A 23,718-nucleotide genomic window follows, 5' to 3' on the forward strand; every position below is an offset into this window, starting at 1 on the left:
GTTAAATTCCTTTTTTTAAAAGTTTATCTATTTTTTGTGATATGGGGCCCGGGTATGGGATACTGGCGAATATTTTCTCTTCTTTCATAGTGTGGCCATTCGTTGTCTTGTTTTTGTGTATTTGTCTGTCTAAATCGTCAATTGTGTTGGCTGTGTAACCGTTGCTTATGGCAATGCTCTTTATTGCATCTATCTCATTCTTGAGGTCGTTTTCTCCTAAGTCATTGAGTGTACTCTGTGCAGCATGGACCTAAATGCAGCATGTTTCTGTGTGGTGGGATGGCATGATGAGTTGTCCAGAGTTATGTGTGTAACTGTGTTTTCTGTGTATGCTGAACTTATATTTTTGTTGATGTTTGGTGATTTTAAGATCCAGGAAATTTCTGCTTTTGTCGTCCTCGTGTTCTTATTATGAATTTTATGTTTTGTGGAAAGAATTGAATTCTGCTAGTATCTCTCCGGTCTCATCTTTTTTCTATCAAACAGCAGCAAAATATCATCATTATATGTCCAGTAATATATTATTTTACTTTTGAATCTACTGTTTTCATTAAAGAACTTACTTTTTAGTTGAGTGAGAAATATATCAGCCAGAAAACTTGGCATGCTACTGCCCATGGCAAGACCCTCATTCTGTTGGTAAACTTTCACATTAAATATAAAGTAATTGTGAGACAATATTAGCTTCAAACTGTCCTTGACTTCTGATATTTCTGCAATTGACAATTTTTTTTTTAAATTCATACCTCCAGTATATTGAATACAGTCACGTTTATAGCTGCGAATATGGATAAAATTAAAACACGAATACAGTTTATTGTTATCATTCATTTTCCTTGTGAAAATTATCATGCAGTTCAATGTCAAGAATCTGCTACCCCGAATTTTAGTTTACGTCAATACAGTAGCACACAATGTAAATATTAGAGGTAATCAAATCTAAACAGACCAGAGCAGAAATATGATTGATTATTCAATATTTATAAAGTAATTGCCACACGTTTTAAGGCGTGCCAAAATCTTATTAGTACATCTCAAAAGACGTCGATATTGATCCGATAACGGCATATGTCACCTGGGAGAGAGTAGATGTACTGATAATGGTTTCAACGTCGTCCGCCAACAGACAGCTTAATGGCATAGCTACCAGAGCGACATTTGTGTCTGCACTTTAACAGCCAATACTCACAGCCAGAGGGCTCATTCTGGTGCAAACGTGTGAAGCAAGCAAGCAAGCAACATTGCCACGGAGAAGCACTCAGGCTTCGTATAGCCAACTGAACGAATCTGAAAGGGGTCAGCTTGCGGCCTTCCAAGTGATGGGATGGTTCCTTCGGAGAATTGTCACACAAGTTGGACGTGTTTCTCAGTTGTGCAACGATGGTGGTATCAGTAGTCACGTAAACATTCTCACACTCATATATGAGGTTCTGATTGTCCACATAGGACAGACACTCTCCAGGATCGTCGTACTGTAAACACAGCAGTGGCAGACCCTACAGCGCAGATAAGGGAGCTTGTGAGACCAGATGTGTGAACACTAACTGTTGCGAACCGGTTATTAGCAGGCGGCCGGTGTGGCCGAGCGGTTCTAGGCGCTTCAGTCTGGAACGGAGCGAACGCTACGGTCGCAGGTTCGAATCCTGCTTCGGGCATGGATGTGTGTGATGTCCTTAGGTAAGTTAGGTTTAAGTAGTTCTAAGTTCTAGGGGACTGATGACCTCCGATGTTAAGTCCCATAGTGCTCAGAGCCATTTGAACCATTTGGTTATTAGCAGTGGGATCAAGGGCACGCACACCTTTAGCCCGTCTTCCACTTACGCCACAGCATCGACATAAACGGGTCGACTGGTGGCGACAGACGATCACTTGGAAGATGGAATGGCGCGCTGCGATGTTCAACAATGAAAGAAAATTCTGTCTGCACGAAAGTGGTGGTGTTTTGCGCATACAGCGTAGAGCTGGTGAGCGTTGTCTCATAGGGTGCATTCGTCCAAGACGCACTGACCCCAACCCAGCCCTTGTAGCCTGTGGTGCGATAAGCTGCAACTCTCGTTCACATTTGGTGTTTCGGGAGGAGACTAACCAGTGCTCGGTACACTCAGTACGCTGTTAGACCCGTTCTTTTGTCGTCCTCGCAACGAAAAGGAGATGTGTTATTCCAACAGGATAATGCTCGCCCACACACTGCCCATAAAACTCGACGTGCTCAGCAAGATGTGCAGCAACTTCCCTGGCCAGCACGATATTCGGACTTGCCTCCAATCGAACACGTTTGGGATATAATGTGACGATAAGTAACTCGGTGACTCGTGAACCAGCAACTCCTATAGAACAACGTGAATAATTGAAACAGGAGCGGCATGACATATCCCAGGACAGTATTCGCCACCTGTACGATCAACTGGAGGCCAGCTGCATTGCCACTGGTGCACGATACACCATGAGCTAGTATGGATGTTTCATCATGGGTCAATACCTTGTTCCTCAGAACCGCTTGTCCTATTGAACTGAAAATGTAATCTTCTCATGTACCCTATATGTGCTGTTGCAACAATCACTTTTGAGTGAATTGGAAACCCTTAAAAGGGTGTACTAAATTTTTTCTCCGGCATTCTATGTGTTGTAGGATTCCCGAATTAATTTCACTAAGTGACAAACATTGTATTTGAAAAAACTTGGACGGCTGTTGTTATCGATAAGCTTGGTTTGCTATCATTTCATGACGATAGAATTCCAGATCAAACGAAAAACAACTTGGACGGCTGTTGTTATCGATAAGCTGGGTTTGCTATCATTTCGTGACCATAGAACTCCAGATCTAACGCATTCCTGACTATTGCTGAATATGTGATTTTAATATCTAGCCATTCATCTCTCAGTGGACCCGCTGCGTACGTATTTTTGTACAGAGACGAAGATTAGGCAATACTGAGGTTTAACGTTCTGTTTTGTAGATGTCATTAGCGACGTAAATCAAGCTCGGATTCATCAAGAATTGGGAATGAATTCCGCCGTGTCCTATTCGAAGGAATCATGCCGGAATTTGGTATAAGTAATGTAGCGCAACCATGAAAAACCTTAATTTCAGTGGCCAAACAGCGATTTCAACCGTCGTCCTTCAGAATGCGAGTCCACTGTGTCATCCCGATTGGTATATTTCTCCGCAGACAGGATGGTCATTCCAAGGAGTTCTCCAGTGTGATCAGCCAATTTTTCCGGATGTGAATATCAGACTTCCGAAATTACGTTATGAACCTGGCTATATATCTTGGTTTCCGTTTCTAACCGGTGCAGTATTACATGAACACACGTCTTCCCCTCCCCTGTATAAAACTCAAAACACATCCCAAATCTACCTTTTCCTGATTTATTCACTTCTATTTGTGAATTAGTCGTCGCAATAAATAGGAAAAAAGGTAAAGAAAAAATCGCTGTATTTGTCAGGGTGAATTGTGGCTGCATAGACCTTCAGGGTCTTTAACTGCTACGAGTCACAACAAAATATGATTTGATTTTGTGGTATTGGTGAAAAATTTACGTTTATTTGCGGTTATTCGAAGTGTTTGCTCATCTGCAAGGTTTCCTATAACTCATTCGTGCGGTGTTCGTATCGTATGGATATTTTTCATTAACTTGGTGTGCTACAGTTTTTAGAAATTGCGAAAGTGAGGAGGTATCCATGCTCATGGTATCGCAAAGGCTATGTGTCTTTGTAAGTTCAGTAAGCTTGAAGCTGGTTACAAAATCCTATTCTTGTCAAGGCGCCGCCTTTGTTTAATCAACGGTTGCACATCACAAAGTTCATAAAGTATTTTAGCTGTCAGACAGTTTACACTGCTTACAACAACCTCATTCTTTTGCTCTGAAGATAGGCATTAACGGCGACTTCGGAGTGAAGACGTGTTATGGCTAACGTCATATTCCACAAACTAAACTGGAGAATATTACGTCGATGTAGCTACCTTTGCTCGATAAATCATACCTTTCGAACGGCACAACAATCAAATGACTCTGAAACGTGTTATCAGTAGTTATTTGATTTTAATATTTGACTACTGCAATCACATATAGGGGTCCACATCCCCACTGCACAGAGGTCTACAAGTTGATCACTATTAGGATAAGGAAGGGTCTAGTGAATAGGCCGGGTAAAGTGTCGACTTCATTTTATTCTCTTTGAGATTGCTGCAGTTTAGCGGTGAACATTTAAAAATTCTTTGTTTTTGTCAGAGAGTTTCATGGCGGCAGTGGCGTGCGCCCCACTGCTGTGAAATATTTAGTGATTTCTCTGCGGCTGAAGTAAGGCGCGCACACACTAACACTGATGAGCCAAAACATTATGACCCCTGCCCACCGCGAGATTGAATGCCTCCTGGTGGTGTTGCGGGTATGTGACGCAGTAAGAAAAGAATGTAAGCGGAAGAGAGAAGAACAGCCGGTCATTATAGTGAAGATATGGATCGCAAATGCCGAAATCCACTTATACAAACGGTTCTGACAAAGGTTACCTTGTTGCGGCGCTGTGATTGGAAACAAGAACGTCTGAAAGGGCAAAGCAGGTCGCCTGTTGGCGTACTACTGTCCTGAGCACCTGTGGGAAGTGGTTGAATGTTGGAGAAATAACGAGCAGGACGTATGGTATTGGACGACCACGTCTCGTCACAAAACTCGAAGGAGCCCCTTCTGTGTAATGCACGGTAAACAGCAATCTGTGGCAGATCTGATGATAGAGTACAATGTTGGTGCAGGCAAAAGTCTTTTGGAGTACAGCGTTCAAATGCTATTGTTAAACATGGAGCTCCACATCATACGACCGCTACGTATTCCTGAGTTGACCCAACGACAGCATCAATTGTGATTGCAGTGGGCAGAGCATCACTGAGTTTTCACCGTGGATCAATAGAAACGAGTCGCCTGCCTAATGAATCGCATTTCTTATGATACCAGGTCGATGGTTAGGTCCTTACACGCCGTCATCCAGGCGAATGCCTGCACGAAACATGCACTACGCCACAGATGCAGGCCTGTGAGAGTAGAATTACGCTAGAGGGTACATTTAGTTGAGCGTCCATGGGATCTGTGATGGTAATCGAAGGCATAATCGCAGCACTGAACTACGTGAATATTATTCCGAACCAACTGCTTCGTTTCATGCTCGTTGTCTCCCTCTACGGCGATGACGTCTTCCAAAAGGATAACTGTCTGTGTTGCAAGGTCAGAATCGTGCTACAGCGGTTTGAGGGGCATTGTGGTGAACTCACATTGATGTCTTGGCCAACAAATGCTCCTGATCTCTACCCCTTGGAACACACATCAGGCGCCAGCTGCGTATCCATAAACCACCATCCCGTAATTTTCGGGAATTGCTTGAACTGTGCGTAGCCGGCCGCGGTGGCCGAGCGGTTCTGGCGCTGCAGTCCGGAACCGCGAGGCTGCTACGGTCGCAGGTTCGAATCCTGCCTCGGGCATGGGTGTGTGTGATGTCCTTAGGTTAGTTAGGTTTAAGTAATTCTAAGTTCTAGGGGACTTATGACCTGAGATGTTGAGTCCCATAGTGCTCAGAGCCATTTTTTGAACTGTGCGTAGACATCTGGAACCACAAACTTCTGGAATCTTGTCAAAGAATTGTACAATCCATACCAGGCAGAATCTCTGTTATACTGTGTTTGAAAAGTAGAAAAACACTCTACTGAACAGGTAGTCATTGTGTTTTGGCTTGTGGTCCTCAGTCCGAAAACTGGTTTGATGCAGCTCTCCATGCTACTCCATCCTGTGCGAGCATCTTCATCTCCGAATAACTACTGCAACTTACATCGTTCTGAATCTACTTACTGTATTCATCTCTTGGTCTGCGATTTTAACCACCACACTTCCCTGCAATACTAAATTGGTGATCTCTTGAAGTCTCGGAATGTGTCCTGTCAACCGATTCCTTCTTTTGGTGAAGCTGTACCACAAATTTCTTGTCACCGCAATTTTATTCAGTACCTCCTCACTATTTACGTGATCGATCCATCTAATCTTCAACATTCTTCTGTAGCACCACATTTCGGAAGCTTGTATTCTGTTTTTGTCTATACTGTTTATCGACCACGTTTCACTTCCAGACAAATAACTTTCGAAAAGACTTCCTAACACTTAAATCTATATTCAGTGTTAACAAATTTTTCTTCTTCAGAAACGCATTTCTTGCCATTGACAGTCTACGTTTTATATCCCCTCTACGTCGGCCTTCATCAGTTATTTTGCTGCCCAAATAGCCAAACTCATCTACGACTTTAAATGTCTCGTTGCCTAATCTAATTCCCTTAGCATCAGCTGATTTAATCTGACTACATTCCATTATCCTTCTTTTACTTTTGTTGATTATCTTATACCCTCCTTTCAAGACACTGTCCATTCCGTTCAAATGCTCTTCCAAATCCTTTGCTGCCTCTGATAGAATTACAATGTCACCGGTAAACCTCAAAGTTTGTACTTCTTCTCCCTGAACTTTCTTTAATTCCTACGCCAAATTTTTCTTTGGTTTGTACAGTGTACAGATTGAATAACATCGGGGATAGGCTACAATCCTGTCTCTCTCCCTTCTCAACCACTGCTTCCCTTTCATGCCCCTTACCTCTTATAACTGTTGTCTGGTTTCTGTACTAGCTGTAAATAGCTCTTCGCTCCCTGTATTTTATCCCTGCCACCTGTTTGAAGGTGAAGGTGGTATATATTGTGACAGTTAATAGCTACAATTCTGGCGAAACGCTATATTTTAACCTTTAGCCTCTAAAGGCACTACTTTATGAAGTACCTTGGATATGTAATTTCGTGTTCAGACAACATTTAGCATAATGGCTTCTGGCCGTTACCGGTTAAGAACCGACAGTTTCATCTTTAGACGGAAGAGCCGTCAATAGTAGCTGGCTGCTTTCTTCTTCTTTGCAAGAATCAACCTGTATTATGTTAAGATGCCATCAGATTAACTAAGAAAATTACTACAATGGTCATGGATTTCCAAAACCACGCAGTAGGCATTAGATGATGTAAGAAAAGATGCCATTTACTACCAGTGTCTCAAGAAATACACTTAAAAATAGCACAGTTTTGAGGAAATACACAGATATGTGAATAATGGTTAGTTCACGGGTAGAAGTGTAGCGGCAGTGGGGAGTCTGGTGCGTCGCAAGGTACACCCCAGGTGTTACATGCTTCACCCACTGTCCCTGCTGTCGAGACATCTTCGCGGGTACCGTGCGTGGTTGGGCCACCCTCTCCCCAAGGGGAGTGGCGGGTTCAGCGGCGTTCGCGGCGCACGAGGCGGAGGGTCAATGTGGAGGCTGGCCGTGTGGCATCGCCCGCTCTGCCTGTGAGTGGACATGTGGCCGCTCCTTCAGCAAGGTCCGAGCAGGCACACGGGGGGAGGGGTTTATTAGTTACTGGGAGCTCCAACGTTAGGCGGGTGATGGAGCCCCTTAGGGAAATAGCGGAAAGGTCGGGGAAGAAGGCCAGTGTTCACTCTGTCTGCTTGCCGGGGGGTCTCATTCGAGGTGTGGAGGAGGCCCTACCGGCGGCGATAGAGAGCACTGGGTGCACCCGACTGCAAATTGTTGCTCATGTCGGCACCAATGACTCCTGCCGTCTGGGTTCAGAGGTCATCCTCAGTTCGTACAGGCGGTTGGCGGAGTTGGTGAAGGCGGAAAGCCTCGCTCGCGGGGTGGAATCAGAGCTAACTATTTGTAGTATCGTTCCCAGAACCGATCGCGGCCCTCTGGTTTGGAGCCGAGTGGAAGGCTTAAACCAGAGGCTCAGACGATTCTGCGGAGAGCTGCAAATTTCTCGACCTCCGCTATTGGGTGGAGAAATGTAGGGTCCCTCTGAATAGGTCAGGCGTGCACTACACGCCGGAAGCGGCTACAAGGGTAGCGGAGTACGTGTGGAGTGCACATGGGGGTTTTTTAGGTTAGAGAATTCCCTCCCTAGGCCCGACAAGACGCCTCCTGAGACGCGGCAAGGTAGGAGTAGGCAAAATGCAACAGGGAATAACAATATTAATGTGCTAAAAGTAAACTGCAGGAGCTATAGAAAGGTCCCAGAACTGCACTCATTAATAAACGGTCACAACGCCCACATAGTACTAGGAACAGAAAGTTGGCTGAAACCAGACGTAAACAGTAATGAAATCCTAAACTCGGATTGGAATGTATACCGCAGAGATAGGCTGGACAGTGAAGGGGGAGGCGTGTTTATAGCGATAAGAAGTGCAATAGTATCGAAGGAAATTGACGGAGATTCGAATTGTGAAATGATTTGGGTGAAGGTCACGGTTAAAGCAGGCTCAGACATGGTAATTGGATGTCTCTATAGGCCCCCGGGCTCAGCAGCTGTTGTGGCTCAGCACCTGAAGAATAATTTGGAAAATATTTCGAGTAGATTTCCCCACCATGTTATAGTTCTGGGTGGAGATTTTAATTTGCCGGATATAGACTGGGAGACTCAAACGTTCATAACGGGTGGCAGGGACAAAGAATCCAGTGAAATATTTTTAAGTGCTTTATCTGAAAACTACCTTGAGCAGTTAAACAGAAAACCGACAAGTGGCGATAACATATTAGACCTTCTGGTGACAAACAGACCCGAACTATTTGAATCAGTTAATGCAGAACAGGGAATCAGCGATCATAAAGCGGTTACTGCATCGATGATTTCAGCCGTAAATAGAAATATTAAAAAAGGTAGGAAGATTTTTCTGTTTAGCAAAAGTGACAAAAAGCAGATTTCAGAGTACTTGGTGGCTCAACACAAAAGTTTTGTCTCAAGTACAGACAGTGTTGAGGATCAGTGGACAAAGTTCAAAACCATGGTACAATATGCGTTAGATGAGTATGTGCCAAGCAAGATCGTAAGAGATGGGAAAGAGCCACCGTGGTACAACAACCGAGTTAGAAAACTGCTGCGGAAGCAAAGGGAACTTCACAGCAAACATAAACATAGCCAAAGCCTTGCAGACAAACAAAAATTACGCGAAGCGAAATGCAGTGTGAGGAGGGCTATGCGAGAGGCTTTCAATGAATTCGAAAGTAAAGTTCTATGTACTGACTTGGCAGAAAATCCTAAGAAATTTTGGTCCTATGTCAAAGCGGTAGGTGGATCAAAACAAAATGTCCAGACACTCTGTGACCAAAATGGTACTGAAACAGAGGATGACAGACTAAAGGCCGAATTACTAAATGTCTTCTTCCAAAGCTGTTTCACAGAGGAAGACTGCACTGTGCTTCCTTCTCTAGATTGTCGCACAGTTGACAAAATGGTAGATATCGAAGTAGACGACAGAGGGATAGAGAAACAATTAAAATCGCTCAAAAGAGGAAAGGCCGCTGGTCCTGATGGAATACCAGTTCGATTTTACACAGAGTACGCGAAGGAACTTGCCCCCCCCCCCCCTTCTTGCAGCGGTGTACCGTAGGTCTCTAGAAGAGCGAAGCGTTCCAAAGGATTGGAAAAGGGCACAGGTCATCCCCGTTTTCAAGAAGGGACGTCGAACAGATTTGCAGAACTATAGACCTATATCTCTAATGTCGATCAGTTGTAGAATTTTGGAACACGTATTATGTTCTGGAGACTAGAAATCTACTCTGTAGGAATCAGCATGGGTTTCGAAAAAGACGGTAGTGTGAAACCCAGCTTGCGCTATTCGTCCACGAGACTCAGAGGGCCTTAGACACGGGTTCACAGGTAGATGCCGTGTTTCTTGACTTCCGCAAGGCGTTTGACACAGTTCCCCACAGTCGTTTAATGAACAAAGTAAGAGCATACGGACTATCAGATCAATTGTGTGATTGGATTGAGGAGTTCCTAGATAACAGAACGCAGCATGTCATTCTCAATGGAGAGAAGTCTTCCGAAGTAAGAGTGATTTCAGGTGTGCCGCAGAGGAGTGTCATAGGACCGTTGCTATTCACAATATACATAAATGACCTGGTGGATGACATCGGAAGTTCACTGAGGCTTTTTGCAGATGATGCTGTGGTGTATCGAGAGGTTGCAACAATGGAAAATTGTACTGAAATGCAGGAGGATCTGCAGCGAATTGACGCATGGTGCAGGGAATGGCAATTGAATCTCAATGTAGACAAGTGTAATGTGATGCGAATACATAGAAAGATAGGTCCCTTATCATTTAGCTACAAAATAGCAGGTCAGCAACTGGAAGAAGTTAATTCCATAAATTATCTGGGAGTACTCATTAAGAGTGATTTAAAATGGAATGATCATATAAAGTTGATCGTCGGTAAAGCAGATGCCAGACTGAGATTCATTGGAAGAATCCTAAGGAAATGCAATCCGACAACAAAGGAAGTAGGTTACAGTACGCTTGTTCGCCCAATGCTTGAATACTGCTCAGCAGTGTGGGATCCGCACCAGGTAGGGTTGATAGAAGAGATAGAGAAGATCCAACGGAGAGCAGCGCGCTTCGTTACAGGATCATTTAGTAATTGCGAAAGCGTTACGGAGATGATAGATAAACTCCAGTGGAAGACTCTGCAGGAGAGACGCTCAGTAGGTCGGTACGGGCTTTTGTTAAGGTTTCGAGAACATACCTTCACCGAAGAGTCAAGCAGTATATTGCTCCCTCCTACGTATATCTCGCGAAGAGACCATGAGGATAAAATCAGAGAGATTAGAGCCCACACAGAGTATGGATGTAGATGTAGATGTAGAAGGCGTCTGTTGGACTTTTTACACAGTTCGTCAGCGTTCTCAGATCCCTCACACTCACGTAACTTCAATACTAAAGTTTCGGGACTATTACAGAAGTGAAAAATTGGAATAGTTTGCGGTGGAACACTGGTTAAACGTCCTTTATCCTGTATATGGAAGGTAAAATTCATTTCAGCAATATATAACCTTATAGATACTGTGCTCATTGTATATCTATGGCTGTAAAATCTTGATAGTAATTTGATATCGAACAGTTTCGACTAACTTATCTTTAAGTTAGCATATTGTAATGAGTTAACACTTAGTGTATGTCAGCCCTATACATTTCAGAAGGCATACAGCTAATGTCAGGTGTCATATGTATGAGATGGTTGTAAAAATGCTTTAACGCATTTCAAGATGTTTCGTTGAAAATCAAATGTTAGTCGTCATTACATCATAACATACTGCAATGAAGACTGTATAGGTAGAAACAGAAAATGACTTATTTTTAGCAATTTATTACAGCTGTGTGACCATACGTCGAGGCAGCCTAAATAAATATCTTCCAAGAGGTAACATGGTATTTACGCTAAGGAAATGTAACCAGGAGATTTTATTATGTTTTTCGTGTACAGGTATGAGGTAACAAATTTTGTTAAATGGTAAGAAATGCCTTGTTGTAACTTGAAAAATCCATAATGTGGTTGTCCGTTATTACATTAGGTAGTTAGTAAAATGAATTAAAGACAGACGGCAAAAAAGTATTAAATATTAATTTTAAGACTCCAATTCTTCATTTTTATTTTGTAATATTTTTTCAGGACCCTTTGGCCTGACGTCATTAGCAACAGGTCGCAATCGGAATATTCTGTGTTGTTTTGGTAAGTCACAATATTTCTCGTAATTTTACTAACAGTTTCTGTTTTATATTACAGTTCGAAGCATCTTAGTTTTATTGTTCTTTTACTATATGTTTTCTGCGAGGTTACACCTGTGGTATGTTAATACACTGAGGTGTATATATACAGATGGCGGCAGTATCGCGTGTACAAGGTATCAAAGGGCAGTGCATTGGCGGAGCTGTCATTTGTGATCATGTGGGCAGGTTTCCCAAGTGATTATGACCGCACAACAGGAATTAACAGACTTCGAATGCGGAGTGGTAGTTGAAGGTAGACGTATAGGACATTCCATTTCAGGAATCGTTACATAATTCAATATTCTCTCACCACGGACAACACAGTGGCCGAGGGCCTTCACTTAACGACCTAGACCAGTGGCGTTTGCGAAGAGTTGTCAATACTAACAGACAAACAATACTGCGTGAAACAATGGTAGAAATCAATGTAGATCGTATGACGAACTTAGGTGTTACGACAGTGTGGCAAAATCTGGCGTTAATGGGCTATGGCAGCAGGCGACCAATTCCAGTGCCTTTGCCAACAGCACATCGCCTGCAGCGCCTTCCCTGGCCTCATGACCACATCGGTTCGACCCTAGGCGACGGAAAACCGTGACCTGTTCAGATGAGACCCGGTATCCAACGGTAGGGCTCGAGTGTGACTCAGACCCCGCGAAGCTATAGAGCCAAGTTGTCAACAATGCGCTGTGTAAGCTTGTGGTGGCTCCATAATGGTGAGGACTGTGTTTACGAGGAATTGACTGGGTTCTCTGATCCAACTGAACCGATCATTGACTGGAAATGGTTGTGTTCGGCTACTTGGAGACCATTTACAGACATTCATGGACTTCATGTTACCAAACAACGACGAAATTTTTGTGAATGACTATGCGCCATGTCAGTGAGCCATAATTGTTGGCGATTAGTTTGGAGAATATTCTGGCCATCCAGATTGCCCGACATGAATCCCATCGGACATTTATGAGACATAATAAAGAGGTCGGTTCGTGCACAAACTCCTGCACCGGTTAACACTTCCCCAATTATGGAACCGCACTGCTGCTACGGTCGCAGGTTCGAATCCCGCCTCAGGCATGGATGTGTGTGATGTCTTTGGGTTAGTTAGGTTTAAGTAGCTCTAAGTTGTAGGGGACTGGTGACCTCAGATATTAAGTCCCATAGCGCTTAGAGCCATTTGAATCAATTATGGACGGCGTAGACTTCCAGTAACTTGTTGAGTCCATGCCACGTCGAGCTGCAGCAGATAAAAGGAGGTCCTACATGATATTAGGAGATATCCCGCGTCTTTCATCACCTCAGTGTGTACGTGTGTGAGTGTGTGTGTGTGTGTGTGTGTGTGTGTGTGCGTGTGCAGTGCTTACTTCCTCTTGCCTATCTTTGAACATCATCGCTTTGCTGTTCATGTCGTCGGAAAATAAGTACTGTTATTGCTTTCCGTTAATGTAAATTACCCTGATCGATGATGGAAGTAGTTGTTGGCGTAGGCTCATCAGTTTGGGAGCAACATGGGAGGGCCGCGTATTCATCTTTCACTGGTGCGTCTTTTGTGGAGAGACTAACGAATTATATGAAGGACACAGGCCAAATGCTACAGGAAAGGCTATGCTTAAGATACCAGGTGACAAATACCATGAAACAACTAACAGACAAGTTACAGGGAACATAGGAACATTGTGCAACGATTGGGGTTTATGACATTGGATACCGGTACTCGTAAAATGACGAGCAGGAAACACCTTTGCTGTGAGTAACAAAATAGCATTAGTGATGAAATTTATGGAATAGAGAAACAATAGCACAAGTGTGGGGACTGTGGAAGTTTTGTAGTGAAATGGTCGGTAGTGGAGTAATACAGTCGTCACATGTTGTGAGAGAGTTACTGTACCCGTAGCTAGTATTACCAGATTTGGATATACTAATCATGACATGCAGCTAAATAGGAGGAAAACCTGACTGGATACGCTTCTTCCAGGAGGTATAAAGGGGGCCACCCGACTCAAGGCAAAATTCCAGTTATTTCTGGTGTCAGAGAGGCCCGTTTATTAGATTAGTTAGCGTGTTAGTTGTTAGAAATCAGAACACCAAGACCACACAAAATACATAAGGGTTTAAAGAAAAGGAAAGTTCTTTTGTCTCATGATAATATGAAAGGATTGAGATCCAAGTTATACGAGCATCTTACAGGTCTAAAAGTCTTAGAAATTTCTGAGAATTAGAAGTTCTAAAGTTCTTTTGTCTCATGATAATATGAAAGGATTGAGACCCAAATTATACGAGCATCTCACACGTTTAAAAGTCTTAGAAAAAAAATGGCTCTGAGCTCTATGGGACTCAACTGAGAATTAGATGTTCTGCACTTGTCTGAGCACAATACAGCTACAGAGGCAGAGAAGAAATTATCGACTAGTGTAATCGTTACATAAAGACTATGAGAAATTGAGAGAAGTTGTCACATATGCAAAAGTTGAGTAGCATGTCCAAGGTATTGCAGAATACTAATTTTGTGTAAAATAAGCTTTCATGTGTTGTTACTCAAGAACCTATTAGAGTTGTAATAGTGTTGGATTCCTGTTCGGTAACTTTCGGCTATTTATGAGAAATCCACGTTTATTTTTTAGGCATCCCCTAGGCACTGAAATATAGATCTACATCTATATCTACATACATATTTCACAAGCCACCATACGGTGCGTGGCGGAGGGTACCATTTACCACAACAAGTCGTTTCCTTTCTGTTTCACTCACAGACAGAGCGAGAGAAAAACGACTGTCTATATGCTTCAGTATGTGCCCTAATTTCTCGTATCTTATCCTCGTGGTACTTACGTGCAGTGTACGTTGGAGGCAATAGAACATTTCTGCAGTCAGCTTCAAATGCCAGCTCTAAATTTTCTCAGTAGTGTTCCTCGAAAATGATATCTCCTTCCCTCCACGAATTTCCATTGCAGTTCCTGAAGCATGTCCGTAACACATGCGTATTGTTCGAACCTACCAGTAACAAATTTAGCAGCCCGCCTCACAATTGCTTCGATGTCTTCCTTCAATCCGTTCTGGCACGGATCCCCAACACTCGAGTGGGACTTAAGAATAGGTAGCACTAGCGTCCTATATGCACTCTCCTTTGCAGATGAACCACAGTTTCCTATAATTCTCCCAATACACCGAAGTCGACAATTCGCCTTCCCTACCACAATCCTCACATGCTCTTTCCACTTCATATCGTATTGCAACGTTACGCCCAGATATTTAAACGACGTGATTGTATCAAATAGGACACTACTAATGCTATATCCGAACATTACAATGCTGTGTCCGAACCCACCCTGTCTGCCAAATCATTTATGTATATAGAGAATTATAGCGGTCCTGTCACCCTTCCTTGGGGCACTCCTGACGATGCCTCTGTCTCTCAAGAACCCTCGCCGTCGAGGATAACATACTGGGTCCTATTACTTAAGAAGTCTTCGACCTACTCCCATATCAGTGAACCTATTCCATAAGCTACTACCTTCCTTAACAGCCTGCAGTGGGGCACCATGCAAAAGGCTTTCCAGAAATCTTGAAAATACGGAATCTGTCTGTTGCCTTTCATCCATAGTTCGCAGCATATCATGTGAGAATAGGGCAAGCTGAGTTTCGCACGAGCGATGCTTTATATTACCATGCTGATTCGTGGACATAAGATTCTCGGTTTCAAAAAAAATTATTATATTCGAACTGAGAATGTATTCAAGGATTCAGTAGCAAATAGTTAATAGTTAGTGGAGATTTCCAAAAGATTTGAGCAGATAAAATAAACTTACTCGCATTCTATTTCAAAATGTTAGAAGAAATGATGAATTCACTACGGGTGTCAGATTTAGATAGAAACGGTCATTTAGTACGTCACTCAATTTGAGTCCCAATAAGGGACTTTTTAGTTGTTGCTGTCGTCACTCCGAAGACTGATATGAAACAGCTCACCATACTAATCCATCCCGTGCTGGCATCTTCATCCCTTCATAACTACTGCAGCCTACGTCCACTTTAACCCGCTTGCTGCAGACAAGCCTTCGTTTCCCCCTCTAAAATTTTTAGTTCCACACTTTCCGCCATTTCCAAATTGTCGATTCCTTGATGTCTCAGGACGAATCCTACAAACCAATGCTTTCTGTTAGTCAAGTTGTGTCGTAAGTTTCTTTTTTCGACATTTCAGTTCAGTACCTCCTCATTAGTTATTCGGTTTTCTTGCGTAGCCGGCCGGTGTGGCCGTGCGGTTCTAGGCGCTTCAGTCTAGAGCCGCGTGACCGCTACGGTCGCAGGTTTGAATCCTGCCTCGGGCATGGATGTGTTTGATGTCAAAAATGGCTCTGAGCACTATGGGACTCAACTGCTGTGGTCATCAGTCACCTAGAACTTAGAACTACTTAAACCTAACTAACCTAAGGACATCACACACAGCCATGCCCGAGGCAGGATTCGAACCTGCGACTGTAGCAGTCTCACGGTTCCGGACTGCGCGCCTAGAACCGCGAGACCACCGCGGCCGGTTTGATGTCCTTAGGTTAGTTAGGTTTAATTAGTTCTAAGTTCTAGGCGACTGATGATCTCAGAAGTTAAGTCGCATAGTGATCAGAGCCATTTGAGCCATTTCTTGCGTAATATTCGGCATTCTAATATAGCACATTTCCAAAGCTCCTTCTTTCGCCTCATCTGAACCGTCTATCATCCACATTTTTCCTCCAATGGAGGCTATACTCCATACAGGCATCTTCAGAAAAGACTTTCTACCATATACATTTCGTATTTTCTTATCAAATATCTTAAGAATTAAATAACGAAATAGAACCAGTTGGCCTCTTTCGCGGTCTGAACTAGGTATATGACTCAGTAAATTATGGCGCGCTCTTACAAAACCTTAAATTTGGTATGATAATGCTACTGCAAACTTGTTTGAATCATAATTACTAAGAAAATAAAAAAATATTGCACAATAATTCAAACAGTATTGGAAGGAGAGATTATTTCAATTGGTGAGGGAAAATTTAGCAAAGCACATTTCATGTCTTAACTGGAAGAGTTTCAGCTGAACAACTATTTGACAACAATCTAAAGATAGATTTCTTATTTAAAAAATAAATATGTTTACATTTGTTCTTAAGCTGAACTAAGTTCCATAAGTCACATGGGTAGTGTCAGAGACTAATTAATATGTTTATTTAAGGACCTAAGCCTTTAAGCATACGTCCACTATGTAGCTATACACGCAAACAAATAATACATAGCCAACCTGAAAACGTAATTTTGACAGAAATCATGCAACTGGTCTAGAAAACATTGAATTAACATATTACGTACGTTAGCTTCATAATGCTGCTTTCATTCCATTACATCTCGGACTGAAATTAAAAGAAAACTTTTTTTTCGTTGTGAGTGAACTTGATAACTTAAAACTTGCGTGACATACGATTACTTTAGAAAGGAATCTTACCGTTTGTTAAAAAAATATATCTCAAAAATTATAGTTTGGTCCAGTTGCGATTGTGTACTCACGAAGATCTTTGAGAACTTTAAGAACTAATAGCGTTTAAATTGTAGTTCCGAAATGAATTGGGTTTTTTGTACCCAGATGAGTCAATGTTTTCTTGATTTAATAGGCAGGTCTATTAAGTATGAATAAAACAATAATTAAGAAATACGCTCCATATATTTCTTTTTCTAATGAATTTGAAAGTTATTAATTTTAAGTTCTACTTTCGTATTGTTTTCTCCAATGTGGTGTAATTTCGTACTTATATTATTAAAACCTTACATACATTCAAAAAATATTAACGCTGAACAATTTAAATTGAACATTTCTGTTCATCAACAGAAGAGAAAGCATTACCTGCAATTATCTGTAAATATGGTACTCAAACATACGAAATTTCAACCACCCAAAATGATCTTTAATCATTTTCAAAACTGTATGAAGACGTGATTTTGATCTGCAGTAACTAAGTAATCCAGGTTACTGAGACAAAAACTACGCCACATTCGTGCTTCATAGCGGCAATGCTGGAGTGCGTTAAGCGTATACAGTATATCTATAGGGACGTCTAACAAAAGCAGTTTCATATATTAAATATCAAGTGTGGCGGAAATGGATTATACGACCAATATATTTTTGCTTCAGAATACAACAGTTCCACAGTGCATTTGCGTTCAAAGGAGACTGTGCATTAGTTACAAAAGGCTTTAAGTTTAAAAATTTCGTGAACACATCGCCAAGAATTGGCGGTATGTAAGTAATCTACTGAAACGCTGAACATTTATTTATTAACGTTTCTGATACAAAATAGGCTAGGCCTCTGTAGGTTCAAAACTACAATTGCAGTAAGAGCTTAGTTATTCCATCTTCAACTGAACAACAAAATGACACAGGTGTCAACGAAACTGTAAATTTTTACCAAAACTTTAAAAATTTAATTCGTCATATTACAGTTTCTTACACATTTTGGTGACTGAACGTGTCGATTTTTGGCGATATTCTGATAATGTTTCTGAATCAGTCACTAGTAACTTATAGTAAGACATGTACTGTTCCTAACATTACTGTTCACTACAGCTCCTTTCTTTTCAAAAGACAATGAATGTAGAAATTCCTATCTGTGAAGCATGTTGAATGAGCGTCTACATCCTGATTAGTTTTGTTTAAGAATACGGTAATTTACATATTTCATCAGTTTGTTTAGAGTCAGTTACTGTATGCTCTCCCAAAACACACACTTCCTATAAAAAATACTTCTGAACGCCATCATCTGCCACACGGCTTGAGGCAGAGCCAATGTATTCATTCAGAATAATCTGCACGTGCTGTACGCTTTCCCCATGACGATCCGTGGTGTTTCACATAGTATGTAGTCGGTACGCATATGATTTCCAAAAATCTTTTCCACATTCTGCGTCATAGTGTACGTGAGTCCATGGATGAGCAAGATAATGAATAGCAATGCCTAGATAACAGGAGGCTTATTCGCATTATGAATCGTTGTCTGCAGCTATTGAGAAGAATTCGTCTTTAGCATTAACAGTATAGTAGATAATTCGATTCACGTACCTGTCCATTAAAATTGTAGAAGTATTTAATCGCAGATGCTAGCTAATAGTGTGATCAACCCACAGTTGGCTACAAATATAATGTTACATTAGTGTAACTTTATAAAATGCCGTTAAAAATGTTAATTACAATAATATTGAAGAATGAGAAAATTTGAGTTATTCTAAGTCATGGTTTAGACGGTAGTAAGTTCAGTAACTATGGCCAAACAAATGAGAACTTTGTTCGAAACTAAACTTTACATATTCAGGGAGCTGCTTCGGAGAAATATCAAGGTTTAACGTTCTGTCGACTTGAGCGTCAGTGGAGAGGGAAAACAATCTCGGATTGGGAAAGGATAGGGAAGGAAATTAATCGAATATTTTTCACAAGAACTATCCCGGATTTCGTCATAAGGGATTTGGTAAAAACCACCAGAAATCTAAATGTGGACGGCCGGCACAGGTTTGAACCGCCTTCTCACCGAATATGAGTTCAACGTCTTACCACTCGAATTCTTTAACATCATTGGAGGATACATTTGTCAAAATACAGGTCAAAGACTGTCTTTTCGTCAGTATTAATTATCGAGACGAAGCCAAAATTAAGTTATTTTTGTACTGTCTTATACAATAAGTGCCGAGCAGAAAACAGCAGGAACAAATGGGCTCCATGAAGGGATTCGTCAGTGCTTCTTGTGGTCTACACAGAAATTAAATTTTACGAACAAAGTTAAGAGGGTAAGGTGATCAAAATTATAAAAGAAATCATTTATCGCTTTAATTAAATAGAATCAAAAGAAAGAGGCAAAAAGGAAAAGTGTAGACCGATATATGAAAAGAACACACGAAACCTATTAACAAAAAGTCGTGATTCGTACAAAGCATTTAGGACTGATACTTTTCCGAATTCTTTTGTTCGAAATCTATAAGAATAGTCGTTCATCGGGCTGTTACTGTAGGCTTAAAAAGGTTCTTGATGAGACAGTTACATCAGAAAGGTGAAATTAGTTACCTATTTTGGCAGACTGTATTGAGATTATTAGTCTTTGAACTTCCAGTGAAGAAATTAACTGCAGTAATTAAATTCTAGAAGTCGTCAGCGAACTATTTATGCCATAAGCAACTTACCATATGCCCGTAGGTGCTGTAGATATTCCTAAAGCGTTATACGTGATTTGATACTTCGCTTCCACAATTTTAGTCAACGATGTGAGAGATTGGAAAATAAAAACCGAAACCATGACTACTTCGTTTACTCAAAGGAGAAGACAACTATTTCTTACAACCTTCTTTTACGTAAATGTTACCTCAAATTCTGTACAAACATTTACTCCCTTAGATAAAGCTACAATAGCCATAAAAATATATCGTGATGTATGACTTTAGTTTTTATTTTTCGTACGCTCCATTCGCTCAGCAGAGGCAAAATCACACGTGCATAACAAGCCAAGATTGTATAAATATATTTGAAATACTTTTGGGACCTATGAGAGAATGAACAATGTTGAGTGCCAGGGCATTCAATTCCTTTACCACAAAATACTGAATGCCACGTAACACATTTTGTGACATTAATCCTATCGTAGCTCAAAACTTATTCCGGTCATGCTGACAATACGAAGATCTCTCTTTCAGATTTAATCCCGTAGTTGAAAAGGAGAACCTTAGGTTTCCGTAGAGGAGACACCCGGTGATTACGTATTACAGCATTTCACGGCCAGTAAAATAGTGTATCAAGGTTACTCCTTTTTTAGGTCAAGCCCTCTCGGTGTCATCTATATGAATGTAGTCAGTTATAAATTACGTGTTTTCTGCTTACGAGTGGTGACATTGTATCCTAACTTACAGTTCACTGCACTCTAGATTCAATCACCGGTGTCCGTACTTTCATGAAGATATCGTTCTATAAGCCAGTTAATGAAGAAAAATCGTCTGTCCTTTCGTATGTCTCATCAGACGATTCATACCTGAACTTCGGGAACCTTCCAGCAGTGCCACGCCGATACTAGCTTCCACGCCGGACGCCCTAATCACCAACAATGGTATTAACAATGAACACAATCTCCGTTTCCTTTCATCATACGCCCAAGAAGTGCGCGGGATAATAAGTAACCTAGTTCCACTTTGAATAAAGTAGTTTCATTCTTAGATACAGTTACTCAATTTTGACAAACTTCGGGAGCTGAAAGAAATTGGTCGCGAAATCTGAAGCATGTTATCTTTGTACGCTTCTCAAGCCAGTGGCAGTTTCATTCTAAAGCTAATGATAAGTATCAGATGCTAAACAAATCACGAAAAAATTACGCATCACCGCCCAGTACTCCAGTAGTAGGACTAATAAATAAATCTTCAAAAAACTAAAAATTCATAGGTTTATTTACAACGGTCTATATCGTGTAACAGGCAAGCCACGAAACGAGTGGCCAGAATCGCGAATACACGTTAAAGACAACAATGAAGTTCAAAATATCATCAGTCCCCAGTATAGTGGTTCTATTGCAAATAGGTGTAGCCTTATTTACAGCACGATTACTTCCTCTTAAAGCACAAGTTACCTCTAGAGATACGGAAGAGCAACATTGAAAGCTACCTCACTGAATTAGGGAATATAAGATACTGTTCTATGTTATAGTTCTTAAAGCATTAATAGCACAAAAAACTGTTTCCAACCGCTTATTACAAGTATCTACCCTTTTCAGAAAAAATTTACATACGATTCATTTTCCAGAACACGTGTAAATTACGAAGTTTTCATTTACCAAAACCGTTTTTATTTCATTAAAGTTATGACAGTCGGATAATAACTACTCAGAGGTGTTCGTCTCGATTCAAACTCGGCAAAACATGAAAGCAGTGTACACGAATCAGGATAGAAGAGACAGAGAGAGAGAGAAGAGAGAGCACGTGTCGGCGAAGTACCGTGCCTCTGCCGGGGCTGGGGCTGGTGCCGCTCGCTGCCGATGCTGGCGGCGCCGCTGCTCAAGGCGGACTGAGGGCTCGCCGTCACGCAGCGCGCGACGCGGCCAGCGACTCCCACCCCACCGCGCGCGACCAATCAGCGCTCGCCTTACCTCACGGCGGCACAGCGGTGGCTACGACAGCTATGCCAAATTAGATGACCGAGACGCTAACTACGACCGGATGCCGCGAAAGTGCCCTCACGAATAGAGTTGTGCTCTACCAAAACTGCAGTTCAGTAGTTTTGATACAGTGCATACAAGACGTAGTAATGGTAGGATTACCGACAGTACTGACAGCATTGTTAGGGAAAGAAACGTAAATGAATGTGTAAAGGAGAAACTGGTAGCCGATCGACTTCTCTTTGTTTTTGATCTTTTTTTTTGGGCTCATAATTAGGCATCTGAGGTCATCAGTCCCCTAGACTGAGAACTACTTAAACTTAACTAACCCGAGGACAATAAAAATTAAAAGGAAGGTCAGCGTTGGCCGTAATTTTGAAGATTTATTAACAGGAAAATCGATTTTCAATCACATAATGATCATCTTGAGTGCTTTAGCGAACAAGTTAAAGCTCGTAGGCACTGGTGTCTAGCTAGAAGCAGTAACGGAAGCTACACTACTGGCCATTAAAATTGTTACACCACGAAGATGACGTGCAACAGACGCGAAATTTAACCGACAGGAAGAAGATGCTGTGATAAGCAAATGATAAGCTTTCAAGAGCATTCACACAAGGTTAGCACCGGTGGCGACACCTACAACGTGCTGACATGAGCAAAGTTTCCAACCGATTTCTCATACACAAACAGCAGTTGACCGGTGTTGCCTGGTGAAACGTTGTTATGATGTCTCGTGTAAGGAGGAGAAATGCGTACAATCACGTTTCCGACTTTGATAAAGGTCGGATTGTAGCCTATCGCAATTGCGGTTTATCGTATCGCGACATTGCTGCTCGCGTTGGTCGAGATCTAATGACTGTTATCAGAATATGGAATCGGTGGGTTCAGGAGGGTAATACGGAACGCCGTGCTGGGTCCCAACGGCCTCGTATCACTAGCAGATGAGATGACAGGCATCTTATCCGCATGGCTGTAACTGATCGTGCAGCCACGTCTCGATCCCCGAGTCAACAGATGGGGACGTTTGCAAGACAACAACCATCTGCACGAACAGTTCAACGAAGTTTGCAGCAGCATTGGATCAAAATGGCTCTGAGCACTATGGGACTCAACTGCTGTGGTCATTAGTCCCCTAGAACGTAGAACTACTTAAACCTAACTAGCCTAAGGACATCACACACATCCATGCCCGAGGCAGGATTCGAACCTGCGACCATAGCAGTCGCACGGTTCCGGACTGCGCGCCTAGAACCGCGAGACCACCGCGGCCGGCGCAGCAGCATTGACTATGAGCTCTGAGACCATGGCTGCGGCTACCCTTGACGCTGCATCACAGACAGGAGCGCCTGCGGTGGTGTATTCAACGACGAACCTGGGTGCACGAATGGCAAAACGTCATTTTTTCGGATGAACCCATGTTCTGTTTACAGCATCATTATGGTCGCATCCATGTTTGGCGACATCGCCATGAACGCACATTGGAAGCGTGTATTTGTCATTGCCATACTGGCATCACCCGGCGTGATGGTATGGGGTGCCATTGGTTACACGTCTCGGTCACCTCTTGTTCGCACTGACGGCACTTTGAACAGTGGACGCTACATTTCAGATGTGTTACGACCCGTGGCTCTACCCCTCATTCGATCCCTGCGAAACCCTACATTTCAACAGGATAATGCACGACCGCAGGCTGCAGGTCCTGTACGGGCCTTTCTGGATACAGAAAATGTTCGACTGCTACCCTGGCCAGCACATTCTCCAGATCTCTCACCAATTCAAAACGTCTGGTCAATGGTGGCCGAGCAACTGGATCGTCACAATACGCCAGTCACTACTCTTGATGAACTGTGGTATCGTGTTGAAGCTGCATGGGCAGACGTACCTGTACACGGCATCCAAGCTCTGTTTGACTCAATGCCGAGGCGTATGAAGGCAGTTATTACGGCCAGAGGTGTTTGTTCTGGG

The 23,718-nt window shown here is 42.2% G+C and overlaps 1 protein-coding gene across 1 annotated transcript in view; it reads right to left on the bottom strand.

Annotated features, from left to right (window-relative positions):
• The window catches only part of LOC126298231 (uncharacterized), a 641,644-nt gene extending 619,995 nt beyond the window's left edge, over window positions 1-21,649 (bottom strand). Inside the window, exon 1 of the mRNA XM_049989537.1 lies at window positions 21,593-21,649. The gene's annotated coding sequence lies outside the window, so the exon portion shown is untranslated. The remainder of the gene's footprint in view (window positions 1-21,592) is intronic.
• Window positions 21,650-23,718: the final 2,069 nt, after the last annotated feature.

Source organism: Schistocerca gregaria, chromosome X (assembly GCF_023897955.1).
Source record: "Schistocerca gregaria isolate iqSchGreg1 chromosome X, iqSchGreg1.2, whole genome shotgun sequence".
Classification (NCBI taxonomy): domain Eukaryota; kingdom Metazoa; phylum Arthropoda; class Insecta; order Orthoptera; family Acrididae; genus Schistocerca; species Schistocerca gregaria.